Here is a 27897-nt window from a genome sequence, read left to right as displayed (position 1 = left end):
CGCTAAAACTGCCATAATTTTAACGAGGTTCTTGCTAATATGTCCCATAATTTCCCAAAAATACATGAACTTGGAAAAAACGTCAAAATGTGATAATTAACGAATATCCATCCAGCGAGTACATACAAGAGGACTGTCAGTGGATCATACGTCAGTGCCATTGTTGGATAGTCAGACCTCGGTTTCGCAACTTTCTCCATCAGGGTATTTCTCAGAATGTTCAAAGCTTGCTTCTTTGCTTAGTTTTAGGGGCCTGATTCATCCATTGGTTGTCTGACTGGCCTCCTGACGACTTTTGCGAGGAAAGCTGTAGTTAGACCCTCATAGCATTAGGGATTTTTCTGTTAAGGAACATATAGCCGGCCTGGGGAAGACCTGTACAGCACACTGTCTCCTGATGACTCTACCCCTTAAGTGACACCACCTCTGCTGTCTCTGGTCCCATTCACCATGTCCTTCTGCACTCAACTCTTAACGACTCCTGTCTCTACCATGCTCTTCCGCAGGCACCACTGATCCTGTATTGCACCAATGTGATGCATCAATAATGGGGGCGGACTTGATACCCTAAATAAGGTGCATATCTGGACCAGTGTTTTGCTGTGTCACCACCACTTGATTCCGAGGTCTGCTACCTTCCCGATTCCATGAATTGAGGAAGAGAAATAAAGAGGGGGGAGGCTGAGATATGCAAGTGTTCTGTCTAATGTCACATCAAGATAATCCTCTAAATGAACACTTTGTGTTTTTAGTTTCAAAAGACATAACATTGAGGATTGTTGACTTTACTGCAATCATGTCAAACGTCAATATACACAGAAGTATTCATTTCTTACATGCTATTCTCCTCTAAGCATATGTCACAAACGTAAGATAAGGCAACGAACATTGTGTTCCCCAACAGTAGGTGGCGATAACCAATATTCAATATAACAGTCCCCTTTCCCTGCCCCTGTAACATGACATTCATCCATTATAACATGTCTTGTTGCAGCACATTAGGTAGCAAGTAGTTCAGTTAGCAAACTTACCATGTTGTTCAGCAGTTAATAGGAATAGTCTTGGGCAATATGGCTCCACAGTCGGTCCCCACACCTGTACAGCCGTAGGTGACGTGAGGCCATTGCTGTCCATCAGAGACAAGTGATGGGTAAAAACTACTGCATATCTAGGGTATCAAATAGTGCCTCCCATCAGCAAGTACCAGTATTCAGGTAGTGGGCAACTGTAGAGCGTTAAAGAATTCCAGTAGTGCGCACCATTCCATCGCTATCGGTGGCTTCCACAACTCCGAAATTCTTCTCTCCGCTAATCCCGACCTCTCTACATTCTCCCTCCATAGGAATAACATTGGAGGTGTTGCTGACTATCACCTCCTTACCAGTAGGTGTTTTGTCACCTCTAAATGACCACTAATGTCTTTTTTAGCCAATCTCTACTTCCCATTCATGAGATGCATCTTATAGGAAGCTTATCAACTCTGTATTAGTGTGATTTAGGTCCTCCAGCAACTGCCACATTAGTATTCAGATGCGTGTATATGCATTTTCGTGCCCAATAAGGAACTGCTCTTGATACTGATGATGAAATATGTGCTTTTAAATTCACCATTTGGTCATTATGTGTTTCGAAAGTTCCTCCCCTCTCCAAAATTACCGTGTCGTGGAATAACAGCCTTGTTTGCGCAATTATCGAAAACCAGGGTAAGAATTTACAACATCAGTTTGGAAGTTTACAAGTCATACTTGATGCTCTACTACATGCATGGAGAGGAAGGAAATATGGCCTGTTTAGATTTCATTATCGAATTTTCAACAGCAATAAAGACAAAAAGACAACATGTAAATAAAATGTAGGTACTCTCAAATAAACTAAGCCAAGAGTGACGCCTTCTTATTGTAGAACCACTGTATATTCTCCAACCTATTTGAAGATCTGTCGTAGAAGGTTGTAGGCCGCGAGAATGGAATTACCAATGAAACCTGTAACTCTGATACACTGAGAAAGTAAAGGAGATAGATCTCTCAAACATAGCAACTCCAGAGATTTGAGATTTAAATTTAGACAAGAGGTAAGATCAATGGTAATGAAACCAAACTGGAACACTAGGCTATTGCATAAGGAATGAAGAAGGGCTTCGGCAAAGAATACACTTTACTCTGTATCTGTAATACAATCAACACTTCATGCTGAATCTTTTTAATATTGTATTCATGCACATCCAAACTAACAGTATCGACCATTGCAAACCTAGTACAAAAAAACAAGTATGGAAGAAACATCCTAACCTTAACCTAAGTTAGAGAAAAAAGTACATTGTCTAATTTTGTCAGAAATTGATCACAGAATGAAACCGTAACAGCACATTTTCATTTTTCCCACCACTGTTTCCAACCTCACCACTGTACACCTAGAACACAAGGCATTAGGAGCAAAATATAGACAAACTCATCCAAAGAAGCCCAGAGTTTACATAAATAAAAACTGTTGAGTACCAAAAAATGTAAACAATAGCTCAAGTTCCTCAAATAAATGCCGAATACAATTAACATTTTCATAAAGTACATTAGTAATCATCACCCATTCAATAGGTGTTATTGTGGTTACATACTCCAGCCAAATATCAACATTTGGTTTAAACCTGGTTTTAAAGAGGCATGAAATGGACGTTTCACTCCTATTAGAGACCTAAGGATAACTGTGTTTATACCCATGCACAGCGGAAAGAAGCTAAAGACACACTAGGTTTAACATCACACCTAGTCATCATTCTAAGGGCCAGATCACCAAAACAAGTTTGGGTGGTGCTATCATATCTCCTTAGTGGTAAGTAAAGCTGTGCATGGTACACACATCTTTTACCAACATATTATGAAAGAAGATTTCTGGCATAGAAATGTTTTTCCAGAATAGTTGTACAACTTAAGATACAAAATAGTGGAGCACTCTTCATATGTAAATCACTACTGTCATCATATTCCAAAACAGTTATCAATATCTCTTAATACATTATAGTATACATAACAATTGTATTTCTTGAGAAGTACATAGATGCTGTTTCAAAAATAGACTTTAGACATTCAAATATGTGATATTCTTCATATTTTACTTGAAATCAGTATCACACAGAATTGTTACACATCATATCATAACTTTATATATTCCATAATTTGTTTGTCATTTGTTTGTATATATAATGATTTAATCACAAATTATGTATACATTGTTGTGCATTTGTTTAATTCACAAGTGCAGTTGTTGTGGTGACCCTCTATGGAAGTCTTACTGTTGGTGCCTCATGGATGATCTCAGCCGACACGTGTTTTATTGTTTAAGGACTTTTTCAAGACAATGTTCCGGTAAGGTATTTCCAGTCCAAAACTATTAGTCACTCTCACTTGGGCCAAAGTGGGCAGACAAAAACTCACAGTAAGACTGTGGTAATTGCCTGACATGCTGCTGTGTGTCAGCCAGCTAGTTCCATGTAGAACATTCATGTAATCTAGAATGTTGATTATTGAAACTCCAAGCTGAGTGTTGTGTGCCCTGTGGATAGGACATTGCTATATCTGAAGCCTACAATAAACAACTCAACCTTCAACTCTACCCTCCCTATTGTACTTCTTCACAAAGACCAATATAGTTTCCTTTGAGTGAAAAGAGCAAGACTATAAAGGTCCTGGCTGTGCAAAACACAGCAAACAGTGGATATTCGCTAGCAGCTGTTAAAACCTGTAATATGTAAACGCAGACACTTTCAAACCCAGATCTTGGTGTGGACCATGATAAGACGTCCGCGTCACAGTTGGTGCTGTACAGCATGGTAAGTTTGGTGTCTGATAATAGCAACACTGCTATCACTGCAACACTGCTATCTCTTTAGTCTACCTTAACTCTACCTTTTATTTCCAAATCACATAACGTTTGGTTTGGATCTGCTTGCACTCACATGCCACACTGCCTCTAATTTTCATCTTGGATCCTGGCTTCACTTCCTGTGATATACCTGCTCTTCTCTTTGGTTTTGAGATACAGAAAGGGATGTGTTGTGATTTACTCTGACAGATTTTCGGAACATCTGGAGGTGCTTACACTTCGATTTGCCATCCTGTCACTTCGTTCTGCCATCCTGTTGTGCTATCCAACTAATGAATTTCCAAATGACATAATGTACGATGTCTAACGAAACCATATTTTGTACGCCCTTTTTAAAATGGATGCCGAATTTTTATCAACTGTTATTTATTTATGTGTATATATATTGTGCTTTTATGTTTGTTTTGTCCCAACCAAATAAAGCTTCTTTTGAATTGAATTGAATTTAGTTTCCAAATAAATCAACATATAGAAGGAACACTCAGACCATGGACTGTGTGTTTTGTAATGCAGAAAATCACCCGAAAAAGAGGCTGACAATCTAGGTGAGGCATGGAACATGGCGTCATACTGACAAGTGGGAAGTGATACAGCATGGTAAGCATTATACAATTGAGTGCTATGTGTGTCTGTCCGCATGTGTGTCTACCCAAGCGCACAACTCCCGTTGGGCTGAAAGGGCTTCAACCCCCGTTGTGTTCCATAGCCTGGACTGAAGCTGTGCGGCAAAAGCCTGATCAAAGTACTGCTGGAGAAGAGTGCGTCAGAATGAACATTTTCTTTTCTCTGACAGACAGCTTATATTGCAGCTTGCAGTGTGCTCAAAGGAGTCAATTGGGGTGTCACAGGTGATTTACAACTTCCAGGACAAAAACACCACAGTGAGCGTTCTAATTTTGCAAGGTAGTGGGCTTTACTGATCACTCTTTGTTTTAAAAACAGACAATGCTCGCCCATTTACGCTGGCATGTGAGTCAGCATCTGCACTTTAAAGGCAATCCCTGCCACCTTCCTGTGCTTCCAAGCAAACAAGACAGAAATCCAGAATTATCTTGATTTGTAATTGCATTTATATAGTCTTAACTACTCCTGTGAGGGGTAATAAGCACTAAATAAATGATACAACGTGAAAGGAGAGTTTTTAGTTTTTTTAAATGCAGTGACTATCCAGCAGTCCATACTTTTCTATCAATAGCATGGGAGGGGATGGGGGAATTTGTGGTTTTGATCCTAAAAGTGCCAAGTACTGACTAAAACATAACAACATGCAAAATGATGTTGGCAAAATAGGGATGGGAGGGATGGATAGCAAAGAGGGCCCATGGGTAGCAGTCCCAATCCTCTAGATAAAATGTTCCTGGCTAACTGTCGATTTTTATGTGTGCTGTTTTATATAGAGAAACCCGGGACCAAAGGCATTAGGGTATTTTACTTGAGCAACCAGATTACATTACACAAAATCAGATTTTTTTATTTTAGGCACGTGGAGATGAAGTGATTTTCCCAGGATTACATAATGTTGAGCTGATGCTGGGATTCAAACCTTGTTCTCCAGTGCCAAAGTTGGCAGCTTAGGCTGTTAGGCCACTTTTCGTTACTTAGTATTCGTGTCAGAGGTGGCTGGTGATCTTTGAAAGTGGTGGGGAATATTACCACTGTTGGAAATTGGATCTCTTGTTGGCTAAGGGGCTTGCGCCAAAGCCAGGCAGAGACCACCACTTTCGTCAGGGCAAGGGCGTTACATGCCAAAGATAACCCCTGCTCACCCCCTTGGTAGCTTGGCACGAGCAGTCAGGCTTATCCCAGAGGCCATGAGTAAAGAGTTTGCGCACGCACACAGCAACAACAACCCAGGCACACCACAAAAGGAACTCCACACAAGGTTATATCAAAAATAGCCTTTGTATTCTCATAACACATTAGGATAGTAATCACATAATGTACATTGTGCCACCTGGCACTAGGTAATATCTACAAGGGATTATATACATCTGACAGGGCCCACTGGACCACTGTCAGAACCATCGCAAAGCGAACTTAGTAAAAGTAAGACATATCATAAACGTACAACCAGTAATCACTGGTAGCCACTGTACTCAGCATCATCCTGTAACATAAACCCTATTATGCACAGTATCACATTAGGCGCCAAATACATTGTACGTCAACCTCATCAGTCTAACATATTAGACCCTAACCTCCTAAGCATCACTCACATTAGGGGTGTAGTTTGCAGTAGGAAATAATCTCACCAGCATAATCACAGTATGCAAATAACCTCATCCCCAAAAGCATTTAGAGGCATGAATCATTGTAGAGTATCACATTTCCTAATATCACATCAGTCCCTGACCGTTTGGCCAACTAGCCTTTTTAAAGGGGCTCAAACGCCCTGCGTCCAGAATGTCAGGGCTGCTGCCAATGCAGCATTGTTCCAAGTGCGCCATTGCGCTGGGACAGAGGAGTGCATCGTACTCCCATCTTTCAAGTCATGCCCCCAGAGAACTGTGGCCTAAACGTAGCAGCTGGCACTAAGTGCTGCACAGCTGTAACTTCAGTGAAGGCCTGGCACTACTGTGCTGCTTCTGGCCCCCTTCAGGGACTCTGCCACCAAAATGCTCAACGTTGGAGTGGCTCGCTCTCTTGCGGGCCCACTCAGGCACCGACAATACACCTCGCTATTCTGGGGGGGGGGACACGGGCCTCTTTGGGCCTTCACCAATCATTTCCCCCCCTCGCTGGAGCCATGCGGGCTCTGAAACAAAAACATGCCACCCATTGGATCGGCCCTCTATCAGGCGGGGCTCCTCATGGAATCGCCACTGACACTCTCTCGCGGGACCGCCCAGCCCAGCAGGACTGCCCAGGTGCTTTGTCCGCACCAACACAGAGAAGACCAGCCCCCAGCCCCACTCACCAGGCTGCTGTTGGCAGGCTCCTCTCTCGCTCGGCTCCTCTCCTGGGCTGTTGTTTCTCTTGCACACGGGGCTTCCCTTCGCTCATGGGCGCCCTGCGCTGCCATTGACGGACTCTATCACCTTTCCCCACTTCACCCGGGCCCCATCCTGGGACCCGGGACTAGTCATCGGAACCCGGGGAGGAGGGGTAGGCTCCGGTTCTCCTCAGCACGTCCTGGCGCGGGGTAGGCTCCCGCCTGGGTCGTTGAACACGGTGGACACTTCCGGCCTCTTCCGCTTCCGTCCGCAAGGCCCCATCCACAACCAGGCAGGCCGCGGATCGCGGTTGCCTTTCTCTTTGCGGCGACAACGAGGGTTGGGCTCCCTCATAGTTTAAATATAATAATAATAAGGGGTGGGAACCCGCCGCTCTCCCCTCCATTAGGGGGGAATCCCCATGCTGCGATTTCTTCGGGGACAATTGCAGCTCAGCGCTGCAGAGCCCTCGTGCTCCTCTTCTCCAAAATCAAGAGCTCATGAGGCACCAAGGAGCCACAGCTCCAGTAGGTGACAAAGGTCCTTCAGTAAAAAGAGTAAGTCCTTTGAGATGAAGGGGCAATGCAGGACCCAGGTAGGCAAGCCCTCATGGCAGCCCACCCTAAGCCACAGCAGCAGCACGTCCCTGCAGGATCAGCACACCAGAGCTGAACAACATCTTGGGGTCACAGCCCCTTCTTTTATACACCCTTTCTCTTTGTCTAAAGTGCAGGGCATGGGGGAACCAGATGCAACTGGTTCAGGGGGGATTTGGAGCACTTTGTTTTGCAAGCTCCGCTTCCCCTTTGTCAGGTGGGGGCTCGTCTTCAGACACACCAAAGGGGGGCAGATCCACCATTCACTCGGGAAGACACCATCCAATTCAGAGTCAGGGGATTACCCCTCCCACTAGTCTTAGCCCAGGTATCCCATTCAGCCTAGCGCTGACTCAGCCTGCCCCTCCTGGAGCAACCCACACCTCTCAGCCCCTGTCACTCACAAGCCAGGCATGCAATTCACATCAGGCAGGCAGACACATGCACACAGAAATGCCAACTTCCAAAAGTGTCATTTCTCCACCAGTCACCAAAGATTGGTGCACACCATTGCGCAGGATTTATCCTCACGAGTTCATACATACTAAACTCGGCCCTGCACTCCTTTCATACCAGGAATTACCATGGACACACTTATCCCCAATGCATTCCTATGGGAGGGCAGGCCAACTTCACCAAATGTGCACAGAGAGCGCACGCACTTTACACTGGACCTCAGTGCTAAAGTGCCCAGAGGCCTAAAAACACCACCATGTCAGAACTTAAGGCAAAAAGTTCAGGGGTGAACCTGCCAAAAAGGGCCAAGTCCAACAACCACCCCGGAGTTAATCCAATTTTTTCCCAAATTTGCCTCACTGATACTCATTCCCGCTCACATTTAGACACAGATTAACAATCATTTTGCAGTGGGTTTGCATCACAAAAGTAACGCAAATCTGTGCAAAATGTTTTTTTTAAATGTACTTTCCAATGCAAAACCAGGTTTGCCCTAAAAAGTTGCCTGAAAATAATTCAAATCAGTGCAAAAGACTGTTTTGTGTTACTCTGCATCAAGGGGGCATACCATGGGTGGTACATGTTTGTTCCTATTTAACCACACATGGATATTCATGTAAAACCTTATCTACTAAACACAATGCTTTGCGTAAAAAAAAACACCACTTAAAAGCTGCCATCAAAAATGAGGAATGCTTTTATTTCTCCTAACATTTCCCACTTTGCATTTGAACTGGACTGTAAAGCACAAATCCAAAGAAGGAAAAGATTTAAAGTTACTCAAAGCATGATATTTTATATTGCAAGGGCACCCTTCGAATAAAACAACCTATGCTAGACTCACTCATCCACCTATCCACTCTGGCATGAATTTGTATATGTGGCACTCGGTAGCCTAGTTGTGTGCCAGTGCTAGGGAGAGAGCAGGATGGTGCCATATCTTAGTAGATACAGTGCTTTCCTGCTCGCTCCCGCTCATGATATGCAGCTACTTTGGGTGCTGCTCTGTGTTGTGTATAATGTTTCATAATCTGGACCTTAGACTGTTTTCCCTCACTCACTCTAACTCACACTCTCTCAATTGCTCTTTCTCACTTATACTCACTCCCACTCACTGTTACACACACACAAACATACTCACACTCACTGATTCTCATTCTCACTTACTAACACACTTACACACACTCACTAACTCTAGGTCATGGTGCAACTGCACCTGCTGCAACATTGATAGCAACAACCACGATTCACTTCCACTCCCTTTCACAACCCCCAATCAATAACACTTTGTAACATACTTGTACTCCTTCACTCACTCACTCCCTCACACTCACATTTATATATGCACACTCCAAAACTTTGATTCTCACTCCCATTGACACCCACAAACACACACACTTTCACTCAATCCCATTCACTCTTAATCACTGACAAACACCTTCACAATAACGTACACAAACGCATAGAGAAACAGCATTTTTGTTTCAATTACCTGGCTTACTCAGCTGGCAACTTGGAGACAATTTTCCTGTGCGAGAGCACCCAGCATCTTTTCAGGTGAAGGAAATGAGCTGAGGGGGCAGCTGTTTTGCAATGACTGGAGTTACAGGAAAGATTTGGGAATGGTGAAGCAGGGTTATGGGCATGCACACACTTTCCCACACTCATGGGGCTACTGCCAGGTCTCTTTCTGTCTATCTCAATCGAATCCTGCATGAGTGTCTTATGCCGTGGAGACTCACCATAACAAGAATAAATGTAATTTTTACATGGCTTCAGCTCCTTCACAAATGTGGCTGCCAACACTACTTCCCATGATAAATTGCTGTTGCGGCATGCATACAGTTAAATCGCGTCTTTGTCTAACCATCTTTCATTTGGAGAGAAAGAAACACTGACTAAGTGCAAATTTGTCTTAGGTGTAAGTGTGTGTTTTATTAAATTAATTCAGAGCTAAGAAACTGGGAACTGTCTTGTTGGTTTTAATTTACCATATAGCCTAATTTCTCTCACAGTAGTTTAGCCTTTTTAAAGAATTATTGCAGGGCCAAAACCAGAAAAAGATTTATTAACAATTTGAACTATCTTAGATGACAGAAAATATCATATTAAAAAAGATACTCATCCCCACCATGACCTCTGCTCCACACTGATGGGTACAATGCACGGATTATTGAGAGGTCATTACCTCTATGAGTAAAAATGCATGTATTACATGTTTTGGTGCTTATATTGCACAAAGAATAGTGGTATTAAATCCACATCTTTTTATGGAACCATGAAATATGCAAAATATGTCATGGCTACATGGGAAATACAGATTTTATTGCCACTGTGCAAAGGTTTTGCATCGGCCAGGTTACTAGGATTATACTGCTTGGAGGACGAAGGTCATCGAAATTATGCAACAAAAAATGCAAATTATGTGGCACGATGTCTGGTGGTATTATTTTCATGTTCACCTGTTTGAGCTGGAAAACGCAATTCTGGTGAATTCTGCATTATTTGGAAATTATGTGACACATTTAGTAAATCCATATTTATGCTGTAAACTCTGCAGCCATCAGAGTCACATAAATACACTGATCTCACCATTGCTTATTGTTTTAGCAAGAAATTACTTGTGACAGGTGAACAAAATCTCAACATTTTAATTCAAGTCAATGCCCATTAGCCGTAGTTAATAAAACTTGTAACATAAAAAGCACACAGCAAATGTCTTGTCATTGACATCTCCCGCTGTTAGTGACATTTACAAACGACATGGCCAAAGATATCACAAGAACCGCTCAATGGTAATATTGGGACAGATTACACAGTAACCCATTATGCATGCCCTGTATGTACTTAACTTTAAACCATTGTGTTTATGAAAATACGTAAACCTCTACCTTAAACAAGAGAGAACTAATTTAGGTGATATCAAAATAGAAGGCATAAATTTCAAAATAATTAACATTTGGTCTACTCACTAGTCAGCCTGAGGAATGCAGTCTAATGACTATGTCAAAATATCCACAGAACATGCGTGTTCATATGGAGTGATGAATTTGAATGTTAGAAGCTTTTTTAAATGTTCTGATCTTCAACTAAGGAAGGTGATGTGGTCTAGAGACTAAGCTGTCAATCTGAGTACCTTAATTTGAATCTAGTTTGGCATTGACTGAAAATGCAACAGTTCTAGGAAATCACTTACTGCTAGATTCATCAAGCGAAATGCGCTCGCAAAAGGGCCAGATTCTGAGAATCTGGCCCTTTGCGAGTGCAATTTTAGCATTTGGGATTCATCATCCCAAATGCAAAAAATCGCTAATAAAGAATTCGCAAATTTGCGAGGATTAGCATTTAAGGAATCTCTATTAGAGATTCCTTAAATGCTATTCATGAAAAATTTAAAAATTGCGAATTCGCAATTTAGGACCGCTATTTACCACGAAGGCAAACCTCTTGGTAAATAGCGAAAACTTAAAAAAATCCATTTAAATGCATTTTTCTAAGTTGCATGTTAGACACACACATGTCCTTTAGACATTTGTGTGCACAACATCAGTGCAAATTCACATTTCAGGGGTGCTACAGGGTGTCCTTTGGACACCCCTGCACCCTTGAAATCGCATCCTTATTTGCGATTAGCAAATTGCTAATCACAAATAAGGAATAACTCCCCATTCATTCCTATGGGCTTAGGCCCATAGGAATGAATGGGGAGTTATTCCTTATTTGTGATTAGCAATTTGCTAATCGCAAATAAGGAAGCTGCAGGAATCGCAATTTATTTTGCGATTCCTACATGAATCCCGTTTTTCAAGTCCGTAATAGCGATTCCTTAATAATCGCTATTAAGGACTCGCAAAACGGGACAATGATGAATCTGGCTGTTAATAACAATGTGCTTAAAATTTAAATGTGTGAGCTACTAGTGTAAGTGTGTGTTTAACAAGAAGATATGAGTTGGCAATGTTCTGTTGTTCTCGGGTTAGGTCCATGCTATAAAAAGCAACATGTGCATGCTTTTACATTGTGAACAGGTACCCAGCTTATTATTCTCTGTGGATACCCCTTCCTTTAGAGCGGTTGGTGAGCCCACCTCATTTTGTAACAGCTAGATAGAAGCTCCCACAATTTTATTTATACCTGTTTATTCTTCACACCTCAAGTTAATTTCCGAATGTCTGTGGGAGCACTTTATTGGGCACATTTGGAGATTCCCGCACACACATCTTCTTGTTCCCTAGAAGCATGTTATCAGTATGCAGTTCATGCTACTTTTAATCAGAACATACTCTTTTCCAGTAAGCCTTCAGTGCTTTAATTTCGGACATGCACAGGACATGCCTGGTACCAACTATTTTGATAGCATCCGATGCTCGCTGGTCTGGTGGACACTGACTGAGCTCTAGCTGTGCTCGGTGTCTCAGGGGAATGCATTAGCAAAGACAAAAGATCGGGCTATAATGTGCTACCGCAGAAAACAAAAGGCATGGATATGCCTTTTACATGTGTTACCGCATTTAACTCAGACCTATTGGCCTTACAAACATGTATTCTAAAGCTGTCTCAGCTCCCAGTGTGCAATATGGTAGCCCCACCAACACGGCATAGTACTAGACCCCCCCCCCCGACGTTTAGGTCTAGTTGTGCCCCTGTGTCTACCCATGCTTGTGTGTGTCTGTGTGGTCTGTGTGTGTGTATCTTGGTTGTGCGTGTGGGTATGTTTGTGTGTGTTAACAGTCTTAAGTAAGTACATTTGTCCTCCACAATCGTTTTCCTAGGTACTTGCATTTCTTGTTCATCAGAATCTTAAATACTTGGTAATATTCATAATGACATGGTCCATTTCTGGTTTAAATTCCTGCTACTTGCTGAGCATCCCTTGCAATGGTAGTAATACTTGAGCATGAGAGTCAGAATCTATGTGGTAGTATTATGTGTGAGGACATGATGAAAACGACAAATGAATGTTTAGACAGCAAACATGTATTTACTGGAATAAGCTGGAATTTCAGGACAAAGGGATATTTTAATTAAAAAATGTTAAAGTTTTATTTTGGTTAAATAAGTAATTGGATAAAAATAAAAAGCTTGTATTTGATAGCTGCTAGAAAACTAATGTTTGGTAAAAAAATTATTGCATTTCCCAAGTTATATATATATATCTGCAGCAGATTTTTGACTGCTGCTTGAAATCTTAATCCGTAGGACAGTCGTAATCTGCCTGCGGTATGTATGTATGTATGTATGTATAGGCATTTATATAGCGCACTACTTACCCGTAGGGTCCCAAGGCGCTTCGACCGCTGCGAAACCCTTCCTGGCTTCCCTGAGAGATGGTCCCTTAATGGGTATCTCCAGGGTGAGACCAGGCATCCCCGGCGGTCTGGTGGGGCCGTTAGTGAAGATGAGGCAAGCTAATGCCCAGAGTTGCCGAGTGTGATCGCTGATCAGAGTGGGCACCGAGGCGAGAGAATTATCGAGTCCGCTGACCCTGGTCCAGAAACCTGCCGCGCCGGGAATCGAACCCTGGTCCCGGGCCTTAGCTGACTAAGATTGTCATATTTGTGGAATTCTTAATTTCCCTCCTTGTCTTTTACAAAGAGATTTTTAATCATAATATATACCTGAGAATCTTTTTCCTAGGGTCAAGATAGAAAAATGAAAGTCAGTGAAATTAGTGAAGAAAGATGGCATGAAAAAACTGGTCAAATTAAATTGTGTTTTTTAAGCTGCTGGTAGGTATTACACATGTTTTTTGTGACATTTCTAGAGCAATTATGCTGACACCTTGTAAGAAATTGGGGTTATTATTTGAGAGGGGTGAGAGCCCCACTCAAGTAGTAATCACAATCCTTGTCAGGGTAAAACACAAAAAGCATTAAATAAACTTGTGCTTCAGACTCTGGTAGCTTGGAACAAAGTAGTCAGACTTAACTTAGAGGCAATGTGTAAAGTCCTTTTGCTGCACCCAATCAGTTATAGAGTGAAAACACAACGCAAAAACAATCCCAAACCAATTTAGAAAAAGGAGATTATTTTAATGAATAAAATGACAATAAACAAACACCATTCAAATCAGTAGAACTGGAGATATGAGTTGTTGGACCTGGCCCTTTCTGTAGGGTCACCCCCAAACTTGTTGCCTTTCTTATTCCCTTTTTACTAAATTCATGTTGGTTGGCTTTAGGACTCTAGGCACTTTACCACTGCTAACCAGTGTTAAAGTGCATGTGCTCTCTGCTTTGAACAAGGTAACATTGGCTTATCACAATTGGAATACTTACTTTACTTATATGTCCACTTGTGCCTAGGGCCTGTAAATTAAATGCTACTAGTGGAACTGCAACACTGATTGTGTCACCCACTTCAGTAGCCCTTTAAACATGCCTGCCATTGCAGCACCTCTGTGTGCAGTCAACCCTCTTGCCAAGCCCAACTCTTCCTTTTTAATACATACAAGTCACCCCTAAGGTAAGCCCTATAGAATCGCTGGGGCAGGGTAGAGCATATTTAAAAAGTTGGACTTGTGCTTTTAAGATTTACATGTCCTTGTAGTAAAAAACTACTCAATTAAATTTTTATTACTGCTAGGTCTATCTCACTCATGGGTTCACCTTGGGATTATCTTACTACATGTTATAAGCGCAATTTCCAATTGGGAAAAGATAGATGTTAGAAATGGGATCTCTGGTTGGCTAAGTCTATCCGGTCCCGGCGGAGAGCGGTAGGTCTTCCAGTAGGAGCACGGAGATATACAACCTGAAAACTGAGAGGTTGAACCCGTAGCTCTACCTGCCGGGTGCTGTTGTTGTAGCTCACCCAACCAAGATAGGCAATTACAGCGCAACACAGGTATTTTTGACCCATTACACTTATTGGAAAATGTCCTCTAGCAGGTAAAGGCAACATGTAGATAGTTAATGAATCACAAACTTTTTGTTTAATTTTTTTGGTCCTGAGAAATTGCTAGTCAGAGGACTACCAGCGAGAAACATGTTGACCGATTGATAAACTCCATAGTCTAGTCTCGCACTAGGGGACATTATTTCCCTATGAGACTATTCTATTTTTCCAATTTTAATTTGGAATAAGGGACCACTAGAATAAACTTGATCCTGGTACCCTTTACTCCAATTTTAACTCTTTCCCCACGTCTACATATTACTGGCCCCTAACCCACACTTCACCCATACGGCAGTTGGAAAAAGATCTCCGCCAAAGAGCCCCTCTTTGAGGTGTTGCCCGTTGGTTATTGCATCGCCGACCCAACGAGGAGCATTGCCGATGATGAAGCATGACACCTGCAAAGGTGTGTGAGGCCATTATATCCAACACAGTGGATACCCACACGTTCATCCACGACATAGAGTAGTCACCAATAGCAAACCTTCATCCTATTTAGGAACAGCCTGGTACTTCTTGTGTTTCATGGCTAAGTCTTGCGCCAGAGCCAGGCAGAGACCAACACTTTAGTCAGGGCTTAGGAGTTACACGCCAAAGATAACCCCTGCTCACCCCCTTGGTAGCTTGGCACGAGCAGTCAGGCTTATCCCGGAGGCAATGTGTAAAGCGTTTGCGCAACACACACACACAGCAGCAAAACACTAGGCACACCACAAAAGGAACTCCACACAAGGTTATCTATAAAAATAGCCTTTGTATTACCATAAACACATTAGATCATAATCACACAATGTACACAGTGCCAACTGGCACTGGGCAGTATCTACAGGGGATTATATACACCTGACAGGGCCAATTGGGCCACTCTCAGAACAATCACAAATCAGCTATTTGTAAATGTAGCACAACTAATAAATGTAGAGCACAACCAATAACTATTGGTAAAAGTTAGGAACTTAGCATAAGGTTCTTCAATGTAAGCCACACTATGCAATAATCATCACATTAGGCATAAATCACACAGTGAAACACAATCTCACTACCATACACCATAATATGCAAAACAACCTCCTAATCATGAAACACGTCTAGAGGTGTAAACAGGGTACATAAAACATACTACATACCCTACCTTTCCTAGCACCCCAATCACATTAGACCTCATAAGCGTAAACACCTTAGGCAACAGATTAGCATAAATACAGTGTGCCCCTATCGGGGGCACAACACATGAAAATGGTCCCCAGGCCATCTGGCCTCTCACAGGGCTCCAGTACCCTATGTCCCAAAAGTCAGGGTGCACTGCCATGGCAGCGAAAGTCAAAAGATCAGGCCCAAACCTGGCAGCTGCCCACTACTTGTTGGGCAGCTGTAAAATTATCCCTGGCACCACTGTGCCCTCTGAGCCCCTCTTTGGGACTCTAGCAGCAAAAAATAATTCCCCCAAATGTTGCAGCTGCCTGCGCGCTCGCAGGGCAGCTGGGGAACTGGGTAAAAACAAGCTCTGGCACTACAGTGCATCACCTATTCCACTTGCACTGGGGGACCCAATAGGCACCAACCACGGGCACTGGCAACGTGCCCCGACAAGTCCTGCTCTGGGGGACCTCTCTTTAGAGTTCAAATGGCTCTTCTGCGCTGCATGTTTCCTTCTCCACGTGGCTCCTGCCAGCGTGGTCTCCCCACCTCAGGACTGCTCTGATTACGGTCCTTTAGGGCAGAACGACAGGTAGCAACGTCTCCTCTTCCTCACTTGGGGCCATATGTATCAAGCCTTTTGCGATTCGTTAAGGCCGAAATTCGCAAATTTGCCAATCGCAAACGGCCTTTTTACCGATTTTGTAATGTATGAACAATTAGCAAAATGAGGAATCGCAAAATAATTGTGATTCCTTATTTTGCTTATGCATTTAAGGAATCGCAATTTTGCGATTCCTTAAATGCTATGTATGAACCTTTTTAGACTTGCGATTTCAGGTTTAGAAATCGCAAATTACCACCAACTTGTAGTTGGTGGTAATTTGCGATTTCTTGTAAATATGCACAATTGTGCATTTGTGAGGGTGGCATATGACGCACATACATGCCCATTGGGTATGTATGTGCGCCATATGCACACACATGTAATTTACAGGGGTGCAGCAGGGTGTCCTTGAGACACCCCTGCACCCTTGCAATAATTCTCAAATTGCGATTAGCAAATTGCGAATTCGCAATTTGAGAATTATTTTTCAATCATTCCTATGGGCCTCCTGGCCCATAGGAATGCATTGGACATTATTCCTTAATTGCGAATTCGCAAAATGCGAATTTGCAAATAAAGAAGATTAAGGAATCGCTAATAAAATGCGAATTTCTTCATACATACCATTTTGCGATTCCTAACTAGCGATTCCTTAAAAATCGCTATTTAGGAATCGCAAAACGGAACTATGATACATATGGCCCTTGGCCTCCCGGGAACACACAGGAGCGCGGGGTAGGCTCCTGTCCTCTTCCTGCTTGGCTGTACGTGGGGCTGGCGCTCCAGCCTCGATCAGGCCGCCATCGCTGACGTCCTTGAGGACGCTTCTCCTGTTGCCGTTTCAAAGTAAGGAAAAGCTACAAGGGATTTAGTTTGTTTACTTAGTTGAATTAATTTACTGGCATCAGTCAATAGAGTTAGTTCTCAAGAATCTAACTCAAATGTAACCATAGGATAACGGCACAATTTCTTTCAATAAGGAAAACATTCAATGACAAAAGCACAAGAGTAAAAGAAGCACACTATATATTATATCTGAAAAGGTATTTATATTGAGTTAATTATCTCCAAAGCTAAACATCGCTTCAAGAGTATACCTTTGTTCATGAATGGACTCGGTTACATTGTACCAAAGAAAGGAGTTGATGAATTGTTATGTACTGATCTGTTGATTTACGCATACATCTGTCCATAACTTGCTTTGCTCACATTTATCTGTTTTTGATTCCCTGTGAAACAAATCTTTTGATTAACTCAATATAAATACCTTTTCAGATATAATTATTTTTCCATGTGCTTCTTTTACTCTTGTGCTTTTGTCATTGAATGTTTTCCTTATTGAAGGAAATTGTACGTTATCCTATGGTTACATTTGAGTTAGATTCTTGAGAACTAACTCTATTGACTGAGGCCAGTAAATTAATTCAACTAAGTAAACAAACTAAATCCATTGTAGCTTTTCCTTACTTTGAATTGTTCATTGCCGATACATACAAGGGTCAATTGGGTTACCCATTACTGCTTCATGTTCTCCTGTTGCCGGTCAACTCCCGACGTGAGCACCAATCACAACCCGGCTCCCCTCTAACATCAGCGGGGAGCCGGCGTGGTGCTCCTGGGACTCCCGGGTCGTCAGTGGTGAAACGGGGCAAATGAGGGGTAGGCTCCCTCTCGTACTTTCAAGCGGGGTGGGCACCCGCGAGGCCACAACTGTGAAAGAATGAGCGGGATGGGCACCCTCTCAGGAAATTAACCAAAAACTGGCAAAGATGCGGGGTGGGCACCCGCCAAACTCCTCAGGACCAGCCAATCGCGGGGTGGGCATGGCAGGGGAATCCCTACATTGAGATCAACCATCGCTCAGCGCTGCAGAGCCCACGCGCTCTTTAGATCAGAAAAGCACCATTTAGAACCACAGCAAAGGAGAGCACTCTCAGGTCCTGGCAGTCCCAAGTCCAGGGGTCAGAACAAAGTGCTCTTCCACCTTAAAGCAAGGCAGGGTTCAGGGGGCACAAGGCTGAGCTCAGGCAGGCCAGCACACAGGGCCCTCCAGCAGGGAGGCAGTCCCTTGTAGCGGTTCCTCCTGGAGCCCAGCAGCAGCAGTCCCCCAGCGTCAGGACAGCACAGCAGAGAAAAGAGCACTGGAGTCGCAGCCCCTACATTTATACACATTTTTCCTTTGTTCATACAGCACAGGGTTAGAGGAAAACCAGATGCAAATGGTTTGGGGGAGCTTGGAACACTTTGTTTTGCTCAGCTACTCTATCCTTTGTTAGATGGGGGCTAGGTGCTCAGACGCACCACAGGGGGCAGACCCAACATTGTGGAGGGAAGGCACAGCCCTATTCAGTTCCCAGGTGCAACTCCTCCCTCCTATCTCCATGCAGATCTCCCTATTCACCACCGGGCAGACCCATCCTGGCTCCTGGAGCCAACCACACCAGCCAGCCCCTGTCAATCACTAGCCAGACATGCAATTCACATCCGGCAGGCAGACACACTGCACACAGAAATGCTAAAAGTGGCACTTCTCCACTAGTCACAATAGATCTGCGCACACCATCATACAGCATTTAATCTCATGAGTTTGCACATGCTAAACTCGCCCCTGCACTCCTCTAATATCAGGAATTACCATGGACACACATATCACCCATGCATTCCTATGGGTGGGCAGGCCAATCTCACCACCACAAAAGGGCCAAGTCCAACAATAGACATTTTGAGCTTGGTGTCTCTGGACTCACAATGTAAAATCACAACTTATGGTAAAGACACATTTTAAGTTGCAAGTCTAAAAATAACATTTTTTGAACGTTGAGAAGGGGTTGGACCTATTGCATATCAGCAAGGCTAAGCTACTATGCAAAGGCAAGTAAAATACAAAATTCCAAGGTTGACAAATTTCTACAAACCAAGTATTTAGTTCTGTGTTTGTGCAAGTTAATTTGTGCTATGACTGTTTTATTCACCATCAAATCACAAACTTATTACAAAATGTTAAGACGACAATCACAAACACTGACCCCACATATAACATATATTTGCAGTGGAGAAACTAAGATGCACAAATTGGCATTGCAAGAAGAATGACGGTCCCTGTTTGCAATATGATTTGGGTTGCTTAATGTAAATTAAAATCACAATGGAAATTCTCCATAAAAAACAAAAGTATTGATTTTTTTTAACAACCATTGAGTGTTACATAGTTCTGAGCCCTGAGGAGAACCTCTTAAGGAGTGTAGGGTACGAAACATGTTGGCTTTGAACCATAAACATAGAGTGCTTTGGAGAGACGATTCTTTTGTACAGGAAAAAAGTCAAAACAATATTTTCATAGATCTATCCCTGGTCATCATCATTGGGTGAAAAAAGTTTCTTGCACCATATGGTCATGGCCCAAGTAGGCAGGAGCCTTTGGATTATATAAAGACATTATTGCTCCTATTGGGAGTTACATTCCAGACCTGAAAATTTTGTGCTGTTTTGTATTCATGTATTTTTCTTTGTTTGCTGTTGAGTTTGCCACATAATTTGTGATTACTGATATTGATGTGTCAATATTTATTGTGGGTTCTTGTTATTAGACATTTTGTCAGTTGTTGTATGTTATGCAAATGTATGTTTATATGTGGGGTCAGTGTTTGTGATTGTTGTCTCAACAATGTTGTGATAGGTTTGTGATTTGATGGTGAATAAAAGAGTGATCACAAAAATTAATTTGGGCGACCACAGAGCTCAATACTTGGTTTGTAAAATTCATCAGCATTGCCATTTTGTGTTTGTTTTACTTTTAGAAAGAAGACATTTTCTTACTTTAACCATTCTGTGCCTTCTACCTGTCTCTGAATACACGTCTGGAATGATGACAACTGGGCATTGTGCAGCCACATATAATGGGGGCTTTGATGTGACTTGATAAGCCTTAATGGGCCATTAACCGGCTCGATGGGGGGGTTGCTAAGCACCTGGACTCGGCCTTTGTGAGTCTACCCTGCCAAGTGGAGCCACCCCAGTCCTGGACCTTTGGAAGTTCTTGTGTCTTCTGTGGCCCTACTCGGAACCGATGCCAGACAACACAAAGCCTTGCAAAGCAGCACCGCGTAGACCGCACACCAGTATTTTAAGTAGTGTATTCAGTGGGCAGAGGTGGGTCCCTGTCGCCGGCCCATGTTCCATCGCTGTTGGCCTGAACTTAAGACTTTGTCCCAGTCTGGTGCTACCAGATAACCACAGTTGGCTCTTTCATGCGCTATTTTCACCTAAATGTTTAAATTTGCATATCTCGGGATTTACTAATTGAATATTTGTCTTTTTTGTTATGTTATATTTATTAAATAAGATCAATTTTTCTAACAAGTATAGTACCTTTCTGTGTGGTGTTTTCACTGTTTTATTGTTTTAAGTGTTGCACAAATACTTTCACACACTGCCTCTTTAGTTAAGCCTGACTGCTCTGTGACAAGCTACCATAGGTTAATTTTGGGTGTGTATCTGACTTACCCTGACTAGGACTGTGGTCCCTACTTGGATAGGGTGCAAACCTCTGCCAACTACATACCCATTTTCTAACATGAATTGTTAAAATTTAAGGTGAAAATGTGCCATAAAGGTGCAAAATGTCAACTGCAGGTTTTTGGTAGTGCCAGACCAAGCCAAAGTCAAAGGTTTAAGCCAGCCATAATGAAATGCCAGTCGGGGACAGGATGTAGGATCAGAGGTAGCCTGGTAGGAGTTGTACCTTTTGCCAGGGTCTACACGATGTTGTGATATGAGACTCTGCACTGCGCTGCCTTGGATCCGTTGGGAAATCGATCAAGAGTTGCACAGTGCTGTGATGCAAGACTCAGCATCAGATTTGGCAAAGCTGTCGATCAGGTGCTGAGATGCGCTCCGATGCAAGGTCCTGCATTGTCCTGTGCCATTCTGCGTCGGATCAGGTGAAGCTGCCAATCAAGAGCTGTGGGGTGCTGCAATGTGAGGCCCTGTGTCGTTCTGAGGCATGATGCATCCGAACTGGTGAAACTTCAGTTAAACAGGGAGATGTACCCTCTGACTCCAGCCAAGGGTCCAGGACCTAGATGACAGCAATTGGGGGGCTAGGCCTCACTCCAACAGAGGCCAGTAATATGGACCAGGTCATGTTCAGTCGGGTCTAGTCTGGCTGGGAAGCATGAGAGGCCTCTGGAAGCTTGTTGTGACCTTGTAGCTCAAACAGGAGGTTAGTCAACTGAGCTTTGGAGTCCCTTCTGGATTCCTGGGTTCAAGACAAGCAGATCCAGTCTTACTTCTTCATACAGCTGGGCAGTCCTTCTTCTGAATCTTCTCAGGTCCAGGAGTGTTCTGATATCAGGTTCTGAAGGTATCACATGTATACCTAGCACCAGTCTGTGAATGGGGGACACCCCCTTGTCTAACCCTAAAACTGGTTCTTGTAAATTATTCTATTTCGCCGGGTTTGGGTCCAGTCTGTCTAGTTAAATAAAGGACACGCAGGCCCTGGTGAGGGCTACATTTGCAAGTAACATGATAGTCATCGTCTAAAGTAAGGAAGGGGCAAGATACAGCTCCCAGCTACCCTTTGAAGATCAGGGAGCAGTTGGGTACAACCCTCCAAGCCATCCTGCTCACCCTTACCCATAGACGTCTTTTGCCTATTGTTTAACCACACCACAGGAGAGTAATTAACAGTCAGGTAACCATGGACACTGGTAGAAAGGCACATTGGGTTTAGGCAGGAAAATGCCAATTTGGCTTTTTAAAATAATCATTTAAAATGTTACTTAAACTAAAAAATTAAAGAGGATTTTAAATCACAAATAAAACGAGTGGAGGAAGTATTTTTTTAGGTGCTCTCCTACTGAATGCAGCACTTATTAAATGTAATAAGGTTAAACAGTGTTAGTCTATGAGAGGATAGCCTTTCCACAGTAACAACTTTGGGAGTTTTTCACTGCTAAGACTTTTACGATTTAAGTACACATGTCCACCTTCTTAAATACCATGCACCTTCCCTTACAAGCCTTTAGGGTCCACCTTAGGGATGACTTATAAGTTTTAATTATTAGAAGTATTAGAAAAGAAGATTCATGCCCAGCAAAAGGTTTATTTTGCCGGGTGTAAATGGCAGCCTTAAATTGCACTATAAGGTCAAATGAGTGCTACAGCCCACTGACGCAAAGTCCGCAATAAGAGGCACCATCCCCTACAGACCCCCAGAACCCTGAGCAGCATTCTTTGACGCCATCCTCAACCTCATTGCTCCCCTAGCAATCGACTCTCACCACTATGTCCTACATAGCGACCTCAACTTTCACATTGACAACCCCAATTACCCAAGCTCAATTACCCTCCTGGAGAACCTGAAAAACATTGGCCTCACCCAACAGGTCACTGAACCTCCCACAAAGTCAGACATGCACTCGTCCCCATTTTCACCTCCAGCAACAGAATCAAATTCAGCCATACCACAGAACTCACCTGGACTGACCACACCATTGTACACTTCACCATTACCGACGCCCAGCACACCATCACCAGGCACCAGATCATCCCCACTGGAGCTGGAGCATGGTCACCGAAACTCGGTGGTCACGGGTCCTCACTAACTCCCAACCCAAGGTCTCAACAAACCTCAACCAGGCCGTCCAGAACTTGCTGCCTGGAACGCCGCCAGAGTCACCCCACTGAAACCTACAACATTCAACAAGACCGCCAAAAATGCAAGCTGGCATACCCCAGAACTCAGGACCACAAGGCGCGACTACCACTAACTGGAGAAACGATGGCGTGCCTCTAAGAGCCCCGCCGACAGAGCAGCTCACAAAACAGCCGTCAGCAAATATCACTGGCACGTCAAGGAAGCCAAGAAAGCAGCCATCACCACTAGCATCAGCTCCGCGGCCAACCACACAAAGGAACTCTTCAAACTAGTCAAAGAATTCTCAAACCCAACAGCCATAGAGAACACCATCACCCTCCCAATAATTCTGCGACTCCCTCTCAGACTACTTCCACAGCAAAAACATCAATATCTACAAGAATTTCAACCTCAAACCTGTCATCCTCAACCCCAATAAACTCAACCAACCAGCAAACACCAGCCACACCATTATCACCTGGTCTCCACTTGCCACCCTGACCACCTCAACCATCATTTCTTCCATCCACTCCCACCGACCTCTGCCCCTACCACCTCTAAAACCACGCAACAAACCCAATCAGCACACAACTCACCAGCAACCTCAAAACCTCCAACTCCACAGCAGCCTTTACAGAAAGATGGAAACATGCAGATGTCAGACCCCACCTAAAGAAAGCCTCCACTGACCCCAGCATCTCAAAAATTATCATCTGATATCCCTGCTCCCCTACCTGTCCAAAGTACTCGAGAAAGCCATTAACCAGCAGCTCACCAAATTCCTTGAACAAAACTACCTACTGGATGCCTCACAATCAGGATTCCATTCAAACCACAGCACTGAGACCACACTGATTGCCGCTACAGGAAACATCAGAACACTCCTTTACCACTTAGAAACTATGACCCTGAACCTCCTTGACCTCTCTGCGGCATTCAACACTCTCTCACAACCCCCTCATCAACAGACTTCACAACATAGTCCCTCAAGTGGATCACCTCCTTCCTTACAGGATGCACACAGAGCATCTGACTGATGCCCTTCACCTCCGCCCAAAAGACATCATATGCGGCTTACCATGAGGATCATCCCTCAGCCCCACCCTGTTCAACATCTACCTAATCCCTCTTGCAGACGTCGTCAGATCCCATGGACTGAACATAATCTCCTAATGTTACCTGTTGGCATAGCGAACTGGAGGCTTTCCGAGTAGGTTGCCGTTTTCCGAAACAAATCGTGAAACATTATCATGTGAGGCCTCGACTCTGTGATTTTTCGTCTACATCGTGGGCCTTCTAGCTCTTTTTAATTGTTGTCCAGTTTGCTTTACTACTTGAAACGCAGGAGTTTGGACAATCTTATCTATACCCTGCGTGTTTTCTCGAAAAAAGAAGCTTTACCAAATCATAAATATCATAAACATAGTTTTTGAGCCTTGAAAAAGTCGTCTCAAGACGAAACACGTGTCGGCTGTCTTTTGTTGTATCTACGTGTCAACAGTGGTGAAGATCTGCGATCACAACAAACGTTTTGTCATTCTCACTATTGGTTTTGTGTTATTTCTATTAAACTGAATTCTGACTTTGTAGAGTCAGTTGTTAAACTTTATTGTGCTGTGCTCCATCAACCAGTATATAATCTCCTATGTAGATGACACTCAACTGATCCTCTCGCTCACCAAGGCGCCTCCAACATCAAAGCCAACTTCTACAACGCCATGACCAACATCGCCAAATGGATAAGAGACAACTGCTTCCAATTCTACTGTGACAAAACTGAAGTACTGACCTTTGGGAAGAACACCGTCGCATGGGACCACAGCTGTTGTCCTGCAGAACTCGAGCCTACACCCACACACACCGGCACACAACCTCGGCATCATCCTTGACAGCCAACATACCATGAAATAACAAATCAACGCAGTCACCTCCTTCTTCTTCCACACACTTGCATGCTCCGCAGAATCTTCAGATGGATCCCAACCAGCACCAGAAAGACAGTCACCCAGGCCCTTGTTACCAGCCGCCTTGACTACGGCAACACCCTCTATGCCGGCATCTTCGCCCAGCTCCTCAGAAGACTCCATACCATACAGAATGCCGCAGCCAAACTCATCCTGGACCTCCCCAAGGGAAATCACATCAGGCCCCACCTGAGAGACCTCCACTGGCTCCCCATCCAGAAGAGATGCCAGTTCAAAATCCTCACACATGCCTATAAAGCTCTCCACAACCTAGGACCTGCAAACATTAATCATCGATTGAACTTCCACCAACCGTCGAGACACCAGCGCTCGTACTCACTTGCCCTCGCACATCCCCCTCCACATTCATTGCAACTGCAATGGTGGTCGCTCCTTCTCATACATTGCTGCCAAGACCTGGAACGATGTTCCCTTCCAGCTCCGTACAGCCCCTTCGCTGGCAGACTTCAGAAAGAGACTCAAGACCTGGCTCGTCAACGGATACACAGTGCCCACATACCCCAGGGGTGAAAGTGTTGCGCTTTACAAATGCTGATTGATTGATTGATTTACAGGCCCTGGGTACATGTATGCCCATATACTAGGGAATTATATGCAAATTAAATGTGCTAATTAGGTGTATGCCAGTTTTACCATGTATGGAAGCTAGGCCACAAGCACTTTACCACTGGTTAGAATGAGTAAAGCGAACAGAGTGCTAATGCCAACGGTAACAGGTTCAGCAAAAATAGAATCACCTGACGCCCCTCTTGCAACCCCAACATGTTCAAAGATCACTGACACTGAATGGCCCTATTGTGTGTGTGCCAACTGGAAGGAGTGGGCTGCAAAGCTGCTTTTCCTCCAGTTCAAGATCGTCACAAAAGACATAGCCCAGGTCAGCTGAAGTGCGTTGATAAGAAACGAAACGAGACACCACGAGTAAGTGTTTCGCTGGCAGCTGCTAATGGCGGAACACGTGTGATGATGATGTGACGGCACATGAACACCGGCTCTTCTCGCTGCGCCCATGCACGCGCTGGAAGCCTGTCTATAAGCAATACCAAATGTTTGCAAGCAACCCTGTGCAATCAATCAAGCGCTTCATTGCTGACCTGGAAGCCACGCAAGAGCTCGCGGCGGAATGGCAAAAAACGTCAGGGGGAATAAACTCAAAGGGTGATGCAATCCCCCAGTGGAAGCGTGCCTCAGCTATGAACTGTTTGATTCTGCCTGTTCCTTGGAAGTCTCTCAGAACGCTTTGGAAGGGGAATAGACCTGTGACGAGAAACGGGATCCGCAGCGGAGTTACAGAATCTTGCACACGTAACTAAACCCTTATGGACTCTATTAGGAGCACATGATTGGCAGGTTACCCTAAAAAACCACTTACCTTAATTCTTTACACATAGTCGAATATGCAAGTGCTTTCGAAATATTAACAGGTGAAATAAAAACAAGCGAAACCTTTGTACTTCAGTCCACAACTCAAATTGAACAATGGCACAGACACCTTATGCTTTTTTAATAAGTACGCGATGTGGTTCATTTTATGAAATGACAGAGCTTGTAGATTTCTTGAACGTTTTATCAAGCTAATTTTTGTTTGTTTTGATGTTGCTAAGCCGCCACTGATGGTGCCAATCAAATATTGCATCAGTAGAGCCCATGCGATCAATCACAATAGCTTTTCTGATCCCAAAGCCAAGATGTCAAACATTTATTTGCAAGCACAAGATTTTCTGAATAACAAACTAAAGGCAGGTCATGATGGCCGAGAAAAAAGAAGCGTAAGATAGGAAATGGTGAGTCTTGCACGGGGTGCATCAAAGTCACTATGATCGCAGCTTTAGAATATTTGTTGTCATATTTTTAATAGCTTGTTAATGAAAGAAAAACAAGAGGCATTGCGCCAAGCAGATTTAGAACAATACATAATTCAGTCACTTTACTTACTTGTTTTTGTACAGCTCTTGGACAAGCCTGGTTGTGCCACAATAACGTATTATTCAGTTTTTATTTGCCTTTGATCAGAGTTTTGGAGTCTATTTTCCTTCTATTATATCTGGTAATTCCTGCTGTAATCCCCTTGTTGTTAAGGCATTTACCTTCTCTTTTTGTTAGGACAATTCTCAGGATTCAATGGACCACTTTCATTCAAGCTTAGATTGTAGCTCTGGAAATTTAGGGCCAGATTATCCGTAGCATTGTGTTGAACTTGCGTCACACTTAGTGTTGCAAGGACAACGCAATGCTCAAGTCAGATTTATCAAGCAATTTAAGGCCACCTTGCGTGGCCTGTTTTGCTTGGAAAATTCACCTAACGCAAGGCAGCGCCAGTCACTGCCTTGAGATGCTCTGCCTGGGAAGGCGTTCCAGGGGCGGGTCGTGAGTGTTCCCATGCATCCGCCCATGGATTTTGGTTTATTCCCAGATTTACCAACACTAGAGCAGGAATGCACCATATATTGGTAAATACAGCATATTCCTACCCTCTCCCTTTCATACAGAGCAGCAAGTTGTCTTGCTGTGTGTTTCGTTGTGTGAAAGATTGATAAATCTGGATCCTAGGGAGCATATACCACTGCAAGCTCATTGAATGCCATGACATTGATGTCCCATTGCTCATTCAAAATCTTTTAGCTATGGGAGTGAGTTTGCCTCCCACAAACAGGCAATTCAGTGCCCAACGCTCTTCTAAAACAACTGCTTTAGCGCCCCACAATTAAATATATCTGGAGCACCTACCCCAAAGACATCTTGTTTTTGTTTGGTAGCCTGTAATCCTGTG

Source organism: Lissotriton vulgaris, chromosome 3_1 (assembly GCF_964263255.1).
Source record: "Lissotriton vulgaris chromosome 3_1, aLisVul1.2, whole genome shotgun sequence".
NCBI classification, from domain to species: Eukaryota; Metazoa; Chordata; class Amphibia; order Caudata; family Salamandridae; genus Lissotriton; species Lissotriton vulgaris.
This window is presented reverse-complemented; position numbering follows the sequence as displayed.